Below are 13,411 nucleotides of genomic sequence, written 5' to 3' on the forward strand. Positions count from 1 at the left end.
AAGCGCAGTGGAGAATGATTTCAACGTTGTGCAAGGTTCTGATGCCCTTTGAACTTGCCACACGTGAAGTCAGTTCAGACACTGCCAGCCTGAGTCAGGTCATTCCCCTCATCAGGCTTTTGCAGAAGAAGCTGGAGACATTGAAGGAGGAGCTAACACGGAGCGATTCCGCTAGGCATGTGGGACTTGTGGATGGAGCCCTTAATTCGCTTAACAAGGATTCACGGGTGGTCAATCTGTTGAAATCAGAGCACTACATTTTGGCCACCGTGCTCGATCCTAGATTTAAAACCTACCTTGGATCTCTCTTTCCGGCACACACAAGTCTGCTGGGGTTCAAAGACCTGCTGGTGAGAAAATTGTCAAGTCAAGCGGAACGCGACCTATCAACATCTCCTCCTTCACATTCTCCCGCAACTGGGGGTGCGAGGAAAAGGCTCAGAATTCCGAGCCCACCCGCTGGCGGTGATGCAGGGCAGTCTGGAGCGACTGCTGATGCTGACATCTGGTCCGGACTGAAGGACCTGACAACGATTACGGACATGTCGTCTACTGTCACTGCATATGATTCTCTCCCCATTGAAAGAATAGTGAAGGATTATATGAGTGACCGCATCCAAGTAGGCACGTCAGACAGTCCGTACTTATACTGGCAGGAAAAAGAGGCAATTTGGAGGCCCTTGCACAAACTGGCTTTATTCTACCTAAGTTGCCCTCCCACAAGTGTGTACTCCGAAAGAGTGTTTAGTGCCGCCGCTCACCTTGTCAGCAATCGGCGTACAAGGTTACATCCAGAAAATGTGGAGAAGATGATGTTCATTAAAATTAATTATAATCAATTCCTCCGTGGAGACATTGACCAGCAGCAATTGCCTCCACAAAGTACACAGGGAGCTGAGATGGTGGATTCCAGTGGGGACGAATTGATAATCTGTGAGGAGGGGGATGTACACGGTGATATATCGGAGGATGATGATGAGGTGGACATCTTGCCTCTGCAGAGCCAGTTTGTGCAAGGAGAGATTAATTGCTTCTTTTTTGGTGGGGGTCCAAACCAACCCGTCATTTCAGTCACAGTCGTGTGGCAGACCCTGTCACTGAAATGATGGGTTGGTTAAAGTGTGCATGTCCTGTTTATACAACATAAGGGTGGGTGGGAGGGCCCAAGGACAATTCCATCTTGCACCTCTTTTTTCTTTAATTTTTCTTTGCGTCATGTGCTGTTTGGGGAGTATTTTCTGGAAGGGCCATCCTGCGTGACACTGCAGTGCCACTCCTAGATGGGCCAGGTGTTTGTGTCGGCCACTAGGGTCGCTTATCTTACTCACACAGCTACCTCATTGCGCCTCTTTTTTTCTTTGCGTCATGTGCTGTTTGGGGAGTGTTTTTTGGAAGGGCCATCCTGCGTGACACTGCAGTGCCACTCCTAGATGGGCCAGGTGTTTGTGTCGGCCACTAGGGTCGCTTAGCTTACTCACACAGCTACCTCATTGCGCCTCTTTTTTTCTTCTTTGCGTCATGTGCTGTTTGGGGAGTGTTTTTTGGAAGGGCCATCCTGCGTGACACTGCAGTGCCACTCCTAGATGGGCCAGGTGTTTGTGTCGGCCACTAGGGTCGCTTAGCTTACTCACACAGCTACCTCATTGCGCCTCTTTTTTTCTTTGCGTCATGTGCTGTTTGGGGAGTGTTTTTTGGAAGGGCCATCCTGCGTGACACTGCAGTGCCACTCCTAGATGGGCCAGGTGTTTGTGTCGGCCACTAGGGTCGCTTAGCTTACTCACACAGCTACCTCATTGCGCCTCTTTTTTTCTTTGCGTCATGTGCTGTTTGGGGAGTGTTTTTTGGAAGGGCCATCCTGCGTGACACTGCAGTGCCACTCCAAGATGGGCCAGGTGTTTGTGTCGGCCACTAGGGTCGCTTAGCTTAGTCATCCAGCGACCTCGGTGCAAATTTTAGGACTAAAAATAATATTGTGAGGTGTGAGGTATTCAGAATAGACTGAAAATGAGTGGAAATTATGGTTTTTGAGGTTAATAATACTTTGGGATCAAAATTACCCCCAAATTCTATGATTTAAGCTGTTTTTTAGTGTTTTTTGAAAAAAACACCCGAATCCAAAACACACCCGAATCCGACAAAAAAAATTCGGTGAGGTTTTGCCAAAACGCGGTCGAACCCAAAACACGGCCGCGGAACCGAACACAAAACCAGAACACAAAACCCGAAAAATTTCAAGTGCACATCTCTAATTTATAGTTTGCAGGGGGGCGCTGATGATATTGGAGTAGCAGAGAGAGTTAGCGATGATGTAACGTGTAGAGAGAGTTAGATTTGGGTGGGGTGTATTAGAACTGAACTCTAAATTGCAGTGTAAAAATAAAGCAACCCGTATTTACCCTGCACAAAAACAATATAACCCACCCAAATCTAACTCTCTCTGCACATGTTATATCTGCCCCCCCCCCCCCCCCCGCCTCCTGCAGTGCACATGGGCCCTCATTCCGATGTGATCGCTGGCTGCTTTTGTTCGCAGCGCAGCGAATAGGTAAAAAAGCGGCACTTCTGCGCATGCGTATGGGGCGCAGTGCGCACGCGCGACGTACTTTCACAAAAGCCGATGCATGACACTTTTCAGTCGCACTGCTGGCCGCAAAACAGTGGTGCAAAAACATGATGGTAAAACTGATGATGGTACCACACAGTTTAGTTGGCCACCATCATCATCAATGGTAAACATCAAATGCAGCAACACCAAGGGCAGATTGGGGACTAAAAGTGGCCCCGGAAAAATTTCTGGAAGTGTCCTCACATGGGCGGCACTAAATCAGCTGTAGGTGGAACCAACACCAACGTAGGCAGGATTAGTACATCACTATACCTGGAGAATAGTATGTTTATATGAGGAAGATAATATAGAAGGATAACAATTTAAATGAGAGATGTGCGGCGGGCACTTTTCGTGTTTTGTGTTTTTGGTTTTGGATCCGTATCTGGATCCTCGCTTGTGTTTTGGATCTGGATTGGTTTTGCCAAAACCACGCTTTCGAGTTTTGGTTTTGGTTTTGGATCTGGATGATTTTTGGAAAAAAAACATAAAAACAGCTAAAATCACATAATTTGGGGGCAATTTTGATCCTACGGTATTATTGACCTCAATAACATTCTTCTCCACTCATTTCCAGTCTATTCTGAACACCTCACAATATTGTTTTTATGCCAAAAGGTTGCACCGAGGTCACTGAATGACTAAGCTAAGCGACCCAAGTGGGCGGCACAAACACCTGGCCCATCTAGGAGTGGCACTGCAGTGTCAGACAGGATGGCAGATTTAAAAAATAGCCCCCAAAGAGCACATAATGCAAAGTAAATAAAGAGGTGCACCGAGGTCGCTGGGTGACTAAGCTAAGCGACACAAGTGGGCGGCACAAACACCTGGCCCATCTAGGAGAGGCACTGCAGTGGCAGACAGGATGGCACTTTTAAAAACTAGGCCCCAAAGAGCACAAAATGCAAAGAAAAAAAAGAGGTGCACCGAGGTCACTGGATGGCTAAGCTAAGCAACACAAGTGTGCGGCACAAACACCTGGCCCATCTAGGTGTGGCACTTCAGTGTCAGACAGGATGGCACTTTTAAAAATTAGGCCCCAAACAACACATGATGCAAAGAAAAAAATAAGATGTGCAAGATGGAATTGTCCTTGGGCCGACTCCCACCCACCCTTATGTTGTATAAACAGGACATGCACACTTTAACAAACCAATCATTTCAGCGACAGGGTCTACCACACAACTGTGGCTGAAATGATTGGTTTGTTTGAGCCCCCACAATAAAAGAAGCAATTAATCCCCCAAAGATGTTGTCCTCATCCTCCGATTCCTCAACCCTTTCAGCATGTACATCCTCCTCACAGAGTATTAATTCGTCCCCACTGGAATCCACCATCACAGGTCCCTGTGTACTTTCTGGAGGCAATTGCTGGTAAATGTCTTCCTGGAGGAATTTATAATTCATTTTGATGAACTTCATCTTCTCCATATTTTCTGGAAGTAACCTCCTACGCCGATCGCTGACAAGGTGACCGGCTGCACTACACACTCTTTCGGAGTACACACTAGAGGGGTGGCAACTTAGGTAAAATAAAGCCAGTTTGTGCAAGGGCATTCAAATTGCCTCTTTTTCCTGCCAGTATACATACGGACTGTCTGACATGCCTACTTGGATGCTGTCACCCATATAATCCTCCACCATTCTTTCAATGGTAACAGCATCATATGCAGTGACAGTAGACATGTCAGTAATCGTTGGCAGGTCCTTCAGTCCGGACCAGATGTCAGCATTTGCTCCTGACTGCCCTGCATGACCGCCAGTGGGTGGGCTCGGAAATTTTATCCTTTTCCTCGCAGCCCCAGTTGCGGGTGAAAATGAAGGAGGAGCTGTTGACGGGTCACGTTCCGCTTGAGTTGACAATTTTCTCACCAGCAGGTCTTTGAACCTCTGCAGACTTGTGTCTGCCGGAAAGAGAGATACAACGTAGGCTTTAAACCTAGGATCGTGCACGGTGGCCAAAATGTAGTGCTCTGATTTCAACAGATTGACCACCCTTGAATCCTGGCAAAGCGAATGAAGGGCTCTATTCACAAGTCCCACATACTTAGCGGAAGCGCTCCGTCTTAGCTCCTCCTTCAATTTCTCCAGCTGCTTCTGCAAAAGCCTGATAAGAGGAATGACCTGACTCAAGCTGGCAGTGTCTGAAATGACTTCACGTGTGGCAAGTTCGAAGGGTTGGAGAACCTTGCACAAGACGGAAATCATTCTCCACTGCACTTGAGTCATGTATCGTAGGTGGATGTATAGGCTTGAATGGCCTTTTGCTGCTCCTTCATCCTCTGATGCACATAGAGTGTTGAATTTCACCTTGTTACCACCTCTTGCTTCAGGTGATGGCAGGGCAGGTTCAGGAGTGTTTGATGGTGCTCCAATCTTCGGCACGCGGTGGCTGAATGCCGGAAGTTGCCTGCAATTTTTTAGGCCACCGACAGTCCTTATTTTGCCCTGCTCCACTTGTCCACATGTCCGTGGTTAAGTGGACAGTGGGTATTTCCGCATTTCTCAGGACACTGAGGACACTTTTTTTTAATGTCCCTGTACAGTCCAGAAATTGCTTTCCTAGTGAAGTGGAATCTAGATGGGATTTGGTACCAGGCACACACTACCTCCATCAATTGTCTAAATCCCACTGCACTAATTGTGGATACCGGATGCACATCTAACACCAACATAGCTGTCAAGGCCTCAGTTATCCGCTTTTCAACAGGATGACTGCTGTCATATTTCATCTTCCTCGCAAAGGACTGTTGGACAGTCAATTGCTTAGTTGACGTAGTACAAGTGGTCTTCCGACGTCCCCTCTGGGATGACGATCAACTCCCAGCAGCAACAGCAGCAGCAGCAACGGAAGCAGTAGGCATACCACTTAATGATCCTCTGGAGGAATCCCGGTTAGGAGAGGACTCGTCAGTCATGCCAGTGACATGGCCTGCAGGACTACTGACGTTCCTGACTGAGGAGGAAATTGACGTTGAGGGAGTTGGTGGTGTGGTTTGCAGGAGCTTGGGTAAACGAGGAAGAAGGGATTTAGGTGTCGTGGACTGCTTACGCTCTTACCCAAAGTTTCTGAACTTGACAATGACTTCTGATGAATGCGCTGCAGGTGACGTATAAAGGATGATGTTCCTAGGTGGTTCACGTCCTTACCCCTACTTATTGTGGATTGACAGAGGCAACCCATGGCTTGACACCTGTTTTTGTGGAGACCGGATTTGTGGAGAATTAATTCCACACTGAAGAGGTGGCTTTTTTGGTATTTTCATGATGGGTATCATGACAATGGGATTTATCATCCCACGCACTACAACTGTCTCCCCTGGTGCCTGATTTAAACATACCACATCACCATCAGAATCCTCCTTGTCAACTTCCTCCTCTGCGCCAGCAACACCCATATCCTCATCCTGGTGTACTTCAACAGTGACATCTTCAATTTGAATATCAGAAACTGGACTGTGAGTGCTCCTTCCAGCACTTGAAGGGGGCGTGCAAATGGTATGAAGGAGCCACCTCTTCCCGTCCAGTGTTGGGAAGGTCAGGCATTGCATCTGCCGACACACTTGGACTCTCCTTGGGGATTTGTGATACCATCTTAGAACGCAAAGTTCTTTTGCTGTGCTTTTGCCAGCTTAACTCTTATCATTTTTTTAGTGGGAGGATGAGTGCTTCCATCGTCAGGTGAAGCTGAACAACTAGTCATGAACATAGGCCAGGGCCTTAGCAGTTCCTTGCCACTCCGTGTCGTAAATGGCAGACCATTTAAAAAATTTTGGGTCATTTTACTGAACTTTGATTTTGCATGCCATCTACTATAACATTGGGCATCAGCCTTGGCAGATGACGTTGATTGCATTTCATTGTCTATGTCATGACTAGTAGCAGCAGCTTCAGCACTAGGAGGAAGTGGTTCTTGATCTTTCCCTATTTTATCCTCCAAATTTTTTTCTCCACTATTTTTTAGGAGTTATATAACAATATACAGCACAGGAGAGCGTAGAGGTACGCTCTCCTGTGCTGTATATTGGGGGTAATTCCAAGTTGATCGCAGCAGGAAATTTTTTAGCAGTTGAGCAAAACCATGTGCACTGCAGGGGAGGCAGATATAACATGTGCAGAGAGAGTTAGATTTGGGTGGGGTGTGTTCAATCTGCAATCTAATTTGCAGTGTAAAAATAAAGCAGCCAGTATTTACCCTGCACAGAAATAAAATAACCCACCCAAATCTAATTCTTTCTGCACATGTTATATCTGCCTCCCCTGCAGTTCACATGGTTTTGCCCAATTGCTATCAAAAATCCTGCTGCGATCAACTTGGAATTACCCCCATTGTTATATAACTCCTGAAAAATAGTGGAGAAAAAAATCTGGAGGATAAAATAGGGAAAGATCAAGAACCACTTCCTCCTAGTGCTGAAGCTGCTGCCACTAGGGCAAACCCTGTGAAAATTCTTTGGATTGAATATTAATAACCACTTTATTTGGAGTAAATAATATACAGCACAGGACAGAACCCCTGAACTTATACGGCAGTATCACTGGACTGGATTTATACGGCAGTACCACTGGATTTATACGGCATTAACACTGGACTGGATTTTTTATGGCAGTACCACTTGATTTATACAGCAGTACCACTGGACATACACAGCAGCATCACTGGAATTATATGGCAGTACCACTGGACTTATACGGCAGTACCACTGGACTTATACGGCAGTATCACTGGACATATACGGCAGTATCACTGGACATATACGGAAGTACCACTGGACATACACGGCAATATCTCTGGAATTTTATGGCAGTACCACTGGATTTATACAGCAGTACTACTGGACTGGATTTTTACGGCAGTACCACTGAATTTATACAGCAGTACCATTGGACATATACGACAGTATCACTGGAATTATATGGCAGTACCACTGGACATATATGGCAGTACCACTGGACATATACGGCAGTACCACTGGACATATACGGCAGTACCACTGGACATATACGAAAGTACCACTGGACTGGATTTATATGGTAGTATCACTGGACTGGATTCATACGGCAGTACCATTGAATTTATCCGGCAGTACCGCTGGACATATACGGCAGTGTCACTGGAATTATATGGCAGTAGCACTGGACTTATACGGCAGTACCACTGGACTGGATTTATACAGCAGTACCACTGGATTTATACGGCAGTACCACTGGACATATAAGGCAGTATCACTGGAATGATATGGAGTACCACTGGACTGGACTTATACGGCAGTACCACTGGACATATACGGCAGTATCACTGGAAATATACGGCCGTATCACTGGACATATAAGGCAGTATCACTGGAATTATATGGCAGTATCACTGGAATTATATGGCAGTATCACTGGAATTATATGGCAGTATCACTGGAATTATATGGCAGTACCACTGGAATTATATGGCAGTACCACTGGATTTATACAGCAGTACCACTGGACATATACGGCAGTATCACTGGACATATACGGCAGTATCACTGGACTGGATTTATATGGCAGTATCACTGGACTTATACGGCAGCATCCCTGGACATATATGGCAGTATCACTGGACATATACGGCAGTATCACTGGACATATACGGCAGTATCACTGGACATATACAGCCGCACAGGGACACCACCACTGGACTGATGCAGGACAATGCAGCACCACTGCAATGGACTGGACTTATACAGCAGCACTGGACATTTGGCAGCAGAGGACACCACCACTGTGACTGGACTGATGCAGCACAAGACACCACCACTGTACTGAGCAGCACAAGACAGCACTGGAATCGTCTCCCCACTTTCCTGCACACACACACTGAGTGAGGACGGAGACACGTCCTCTCGCTACACTCTCCAATGCTGGAGTGAAAATGGCGGCGAAGCTGCGAGAATCCGACAGTGGGATGATGACGTTTTGCCTCGTTCTAGTTTCTGAGTCTGGCGGGAAGTCCCGAGCCGGGCTTGGATCCGGGCTCGTGACGTGATGTTCGGTAGGGTTCGGTTCTCAGGGAACCGAACCTGCTTATCTCTAAAATAAATACAGTCCTCTGCTTCCAAGTAAGGGAAGCAGTTAACTGTTTTGGTATATTTGCGCTAAGTGCAAGAAACAGCATCGGCGCCCCCCACCCCATATTAAAAATTGGGCTAGTGCGTGCAATGAAAGTGAGAGCTTGGGTCTGAGTGTGATAGACAACAGATGATCTGCAACAGACAGAGCACACAGGGGAGCGGGAGGAGCGGCCATCAGCGGACCACATGAGGGAATAGGTCGACCAGTCGGGGTGTCTATAGATGTGTCTATAGATGGTGCCCCCACAGGGCACATGCACACACCTAGTTATGGCCCTGGTCCTTATGGAGAGCAGTGAGTAAGGTTGAGTGTAGGGAGAAGTGAGGAAAGATGTAGGGAACAGTGATGGTAAGGTTATCAAGCAGTGAGGGTGGGTGTAGGGAGAAGTGAATGAGGGAAGCAGTGAGAGTGGGTGTAGCGAGCAGTGAGCAAGGGTGTAGGGAGCAGTGAGTGAGGGAAGCAGAAGGAGTGGGTGTAGGGAGCAGTGAGGGTGAGTGTAGGGAGCAGTGAGGAAGGGTGTAGGGAGCAGTGAGGAAGGGTGTAGGGAGCAGTGAGTGAGGGGAGCAGAGAGAGTGGGTGTAGGGAGCAGTGAGGGTGAGGGTAGGAAGCAGTGAGGGTGGGTGAGTGAGGTGAGCAGAGAGTGGGTGTTTGGAGCTGTGAGGGTGAGTGAGGGGAGCAGAGAGAGTGGGTGTAAGGAGCAGTGAGGGTGAGTGTAGGGAGCAGTGAGTGAGGAGAGCAGAGAGAGTGGGTGTAGGGAGCAGTGAGGGTGAGTGTAGGGAGCAGTGAGTGAGGGGAGCAGAGAGAGTGGGTGTAGGGAGCAGTGAGGGTGGGTGAGTGTAGGGAGCAGAGAGTGTAGGTAGGGAGCAGTGAGGGTGAGTGCAGGAAGCAGTGAGGGTGGGTGTAGGAAGCAGTGAGGGTGGGTGAGTGAGGGGAGCAGAGAGAGTGGGTGTAGGGAGCAGAAAGAGTGGGTGTAGGGAGCAGTGAGGGTGGGTGTAGGAAGCAGTGAGGGTGGGTCAATTTCATTCCCGCCCTCTGCAGAGGTAAACTCTTTCCAAATGGAACGGCCTACCTCATCGGATCAAATCTCACATGATTACTTGGACTCTGGTGGTACATCAATCGCTGACTGGGTGGATACAGGACTAGCAATTGAGCAAGGGCTGTCCCTTCTGGATCCCCGACTGGGTCCTGCCGACGACGGATGCCAGTCTACTGGGATGGGGTGCGGTGTTGGGTCGTTGGACCAAGGAGGAGTCTCTTTCCAGGGTCGTTGGACCAAGGAGGAGTCTCTCCTCCCGATAAACATTCTAGAGCTGAGGGCGGTGTTCAATACGTTACCTCTCGCCCTGCATCTGGTACAGAACAGGCCTGTTCAAGTACGGTCAGACAACGTTGGAAGTATCAAAAATCCTTTGATGGGCGGAACGTCATCTGCCAGCAATATCGGCAGTGTTCATTCCGGGTGTCCTAAACTGGGAAGCGGACTTCCTCACTCATTCGGACGTACACGCCAGAGAGTGGAGTCTTTATCCAGAAGTCTTTCAACTCTTAGTGGACACGTGGGGCCAACCGGATGTAGACTGATGGTGTCTTGACACAGTCACAAAGTTCCAGTCTTCAGATCAAGGACCCAGTGATCCTCAAGCAGCGTTTGTGGAAGCACTAGCAATTCCATGGAACTTTTGGCTGCTTTACGTGTTCTTTCTAGTGTCACTCCTGCCCAGGGTCTTGCGGAAGTTACAGCAAGAAGGAGGAATACTTCTGCTAGTCGCTCCAGCGTGGCCCAGATGGCATTGGTTCTCAGACCTGCAGGGTCTATTGACAGAGCGTCCTCTTCTACTTCCTCAACAACCAGACCTCCTCGTACAGGGCCTGTGTCTCTATCCAGACCTGGCCCGACTGTCTTTGCGGCGTGGCTCTTGAAGCATCATTCCTGAGGGCCAAAGGATTCTCTGAAGCGGTCATCCAAACTATGTTGAAAGCCCGCAAAACAGCATCTGCCCGGATCTATTACAGGGTCTGGAATTCTCACTTCACCTGGTGTGCTGATAAGAACTATGATGTGTACAGATTCAAAACATCCAGAATCCTAGCTTTCCTGTAACAAGGCCTGGACTTAGGCATTCATCTGACCTCCCTCAATGTTCACATATCTGCCTTGTCGGTGTGGTTTCAGAGAAAAATTGCATCTCAACCTCTGCCTCCCTATGTCCCTCCGGTGGCTCCATGGGATCTGTCTGTTGTCCTGAATGTCCTGCAAGAGTCTCCATTTGAACCTCTTGAGTCAGTGGACCTTAAATGGCTCACAGACAGGGTCCTGTTTCTGTTGGCTATTGCCTCTGCTAGAAGGGTGTCGGACCTAGGCGCTTTGTCCTGTCGTCCACCCTTTCTAATATTACATCATGACCGGGCAGAACTCGCCCAGGTTATTTACCTAAGGTGGTGTCATCTTTTCACCTTAACCAAGAGATTGTGGTCCTGTCCTTTATCTCTTCAGATTGTCCCCCAAAGAGCGGTCTTTGGATGTCGTCAGGGCACTCCATACATATGTGGAGAGGACTGCCTCTATCAGGAGGTCAGATACTCTTTTTGTACAGGTTGGTTTCCACAAACATGGCTGGCCTGCGAAAAAGCAAACCTTGGCCAGATGGATTAGAATGGTGATTGCACAAGCTTATGTGCAGGCTGGTCTCCCAGCTCCTGCTGCTATTAAAGCCCTTTCTATTCAGTCTGTTGGACTTCACTGGGCAGCCCGCTGTCTGCAGAACAATTGTGCAAGGCGGCTACGTGGTCCTCAGTGAACACGTTCATTAGGTTCTATGCCTTTGATACTTCCGCCTCCCAGGATGCTTCCTTTGGATGCCAGGTTCTCATACCTACTAAGGCGCATCCCCTCCCTTGAGGAACTGCTTTAGGACACCCCCAATATTTTCCGGTGGAACACAGTGTACCCCGCTGCAGAAAAGGAGCGTTATGGTAGACTTACCATTGTTAACTCTCTTTCTGCGAGGTACTCTGGGTTCCACAGGATGCCCACCGTAACGCACCTAGCTTCAATGGGTTTGTATGGCATTAGCCGCTGGTCCCTTCTCCTGTCGTGAGAATGTAGTTCTATGTGACTAACATCTGCCTTCTCTCTTACCTGCTCCTACATTGGACTGGTTAACGAAACTGAGCTCACACTGCCTGGAGGCGGAGTTACAGAGGAGGCCCCAATGCATCCTGGGACAGCCTAAAGCTTTAGCCTGTTGGTACCTCTCGATCAAGATCCACTCTACACCCAATGTTTTCCTGTGGAACCCAGTGAACCCTCGCAGAGAGTTAACAATGGTAAGTCTACACTAACTCTCCTTTTCGCTACCTACATTCCTAGCTACTGTCCCCTTTTTCACTACCTGCCTCACCCAGCTCACGTCCCCACTTTCACTACCTGCCATTCCCAGCTCAGGTCCCCACTTTCACTGCCTGCCCCCACCCAGCTCCTGTCCCCACTTTCACTACCTGCCATTCCCAGCTCACGTCCCCGCTTTCACTACTTGCCATTCCCAGCTCACGTCCCCACTTTCGCTACCTACATTACCAGCTCCTGTCCCCACTTTCACTACCTGCCTCACCCAGCTCACGTCCCCACTATCTCTACCTGCCACACCCAGCTCATGTCCCCACTTTTACTACCTACCATTCCCAGCTCATGTCCCCACTTTCACTACCTGCCATTCCCAACTCATGCCCCCTCTTTCACTACCTGCCATCAGGCCCGCCATCAAGGGGGGACGGCGGGTACTCCAAACCCGGGCCCGGGTGGTTGTAGTGTGAATCATGGAGCCAGGTCAGCTAACTGCCTGCGCATCGGCAGGCAGCCACGGAAGAACAGAGGCAGAGGCTGAGCTGCGGCCAGCGGTCATATTCTTCATACAGAGCCGGTTGTGAGCCAATCGGAGCTCATGGACTGGCAGCCGGTCTGTGAGCAGCCGGTCTGTGAGCGCCGATCAGCTCATGGCCAGCTCTGAATGAAGAAAATGACCGCGGCTCTCTCTCCGTGGCTGCCTGCCGATGCGCAGGCAGGCAGCTGACCTGGTCCCCTAATCCACACTACAACCATCCAGACCCCCTCAAAAGGTAATTTGGGGAATGCAAGGAAGGGGGGGAATCGAACGGTGGGGGGGGTCGGACGGTGTGGGGGGGGCTGCTTTGTGAGAGTCGGTCCCGGGCCCCATCATTTCTGATGGCAGCCCTGCCTGCCATTCCCGCCTCATGTCCCCACTTTCACTACCTGCCATTCCCAGCTCGTGTCCCCACTTTAATCACCTGCTGCACCCAGCTCACGTTCCCACCTTCGCTACCTACATTCCCAGCTCACATCCCCATGTTGAACTACCTACATTCCCAGCTCAGGACCCCACTTTCACTACTTACCGCACCCAGCTCTGCCTTCATCCACCAATGCACCTGCCTATCGTTAACAGCTACAGCTTTCACGTTCAGTACCTGCTAAAGGCCCTCATTCCGAATTGATCGCTCGCTAGCTGCTTTTAGCAGCAGTGCAAACCCTAAACTGCCGCCCTCTGGGAGTGTATCTTAGCTTAGCAGAAGTGCGACCGAAAGGATCGCAGAACTGCTCCAAAATATTTTCGAGCAGTTTCTGAGTAGCTCCAGACCTACTCCTAGCTAGCGATCACTTCAGACTATTTAGTTCCTGTT

Source organism: Pseudophryne corroboree, chromosome 6 (genome assembly GCF_028390025.1).
Source record: "Pseudophryne corroboree isolate aPseCor3 chromosome 6, aPseCor3.hap2, whole genome shotgun sequence".
Classification (NCBI taxonomy): domain Eukaryota; kingdom Metazoa; phylum Chordata; class Amphibia; order Anura; family Myobatrachidae; genus Pseudophryne; species Pseudophryne corroboree.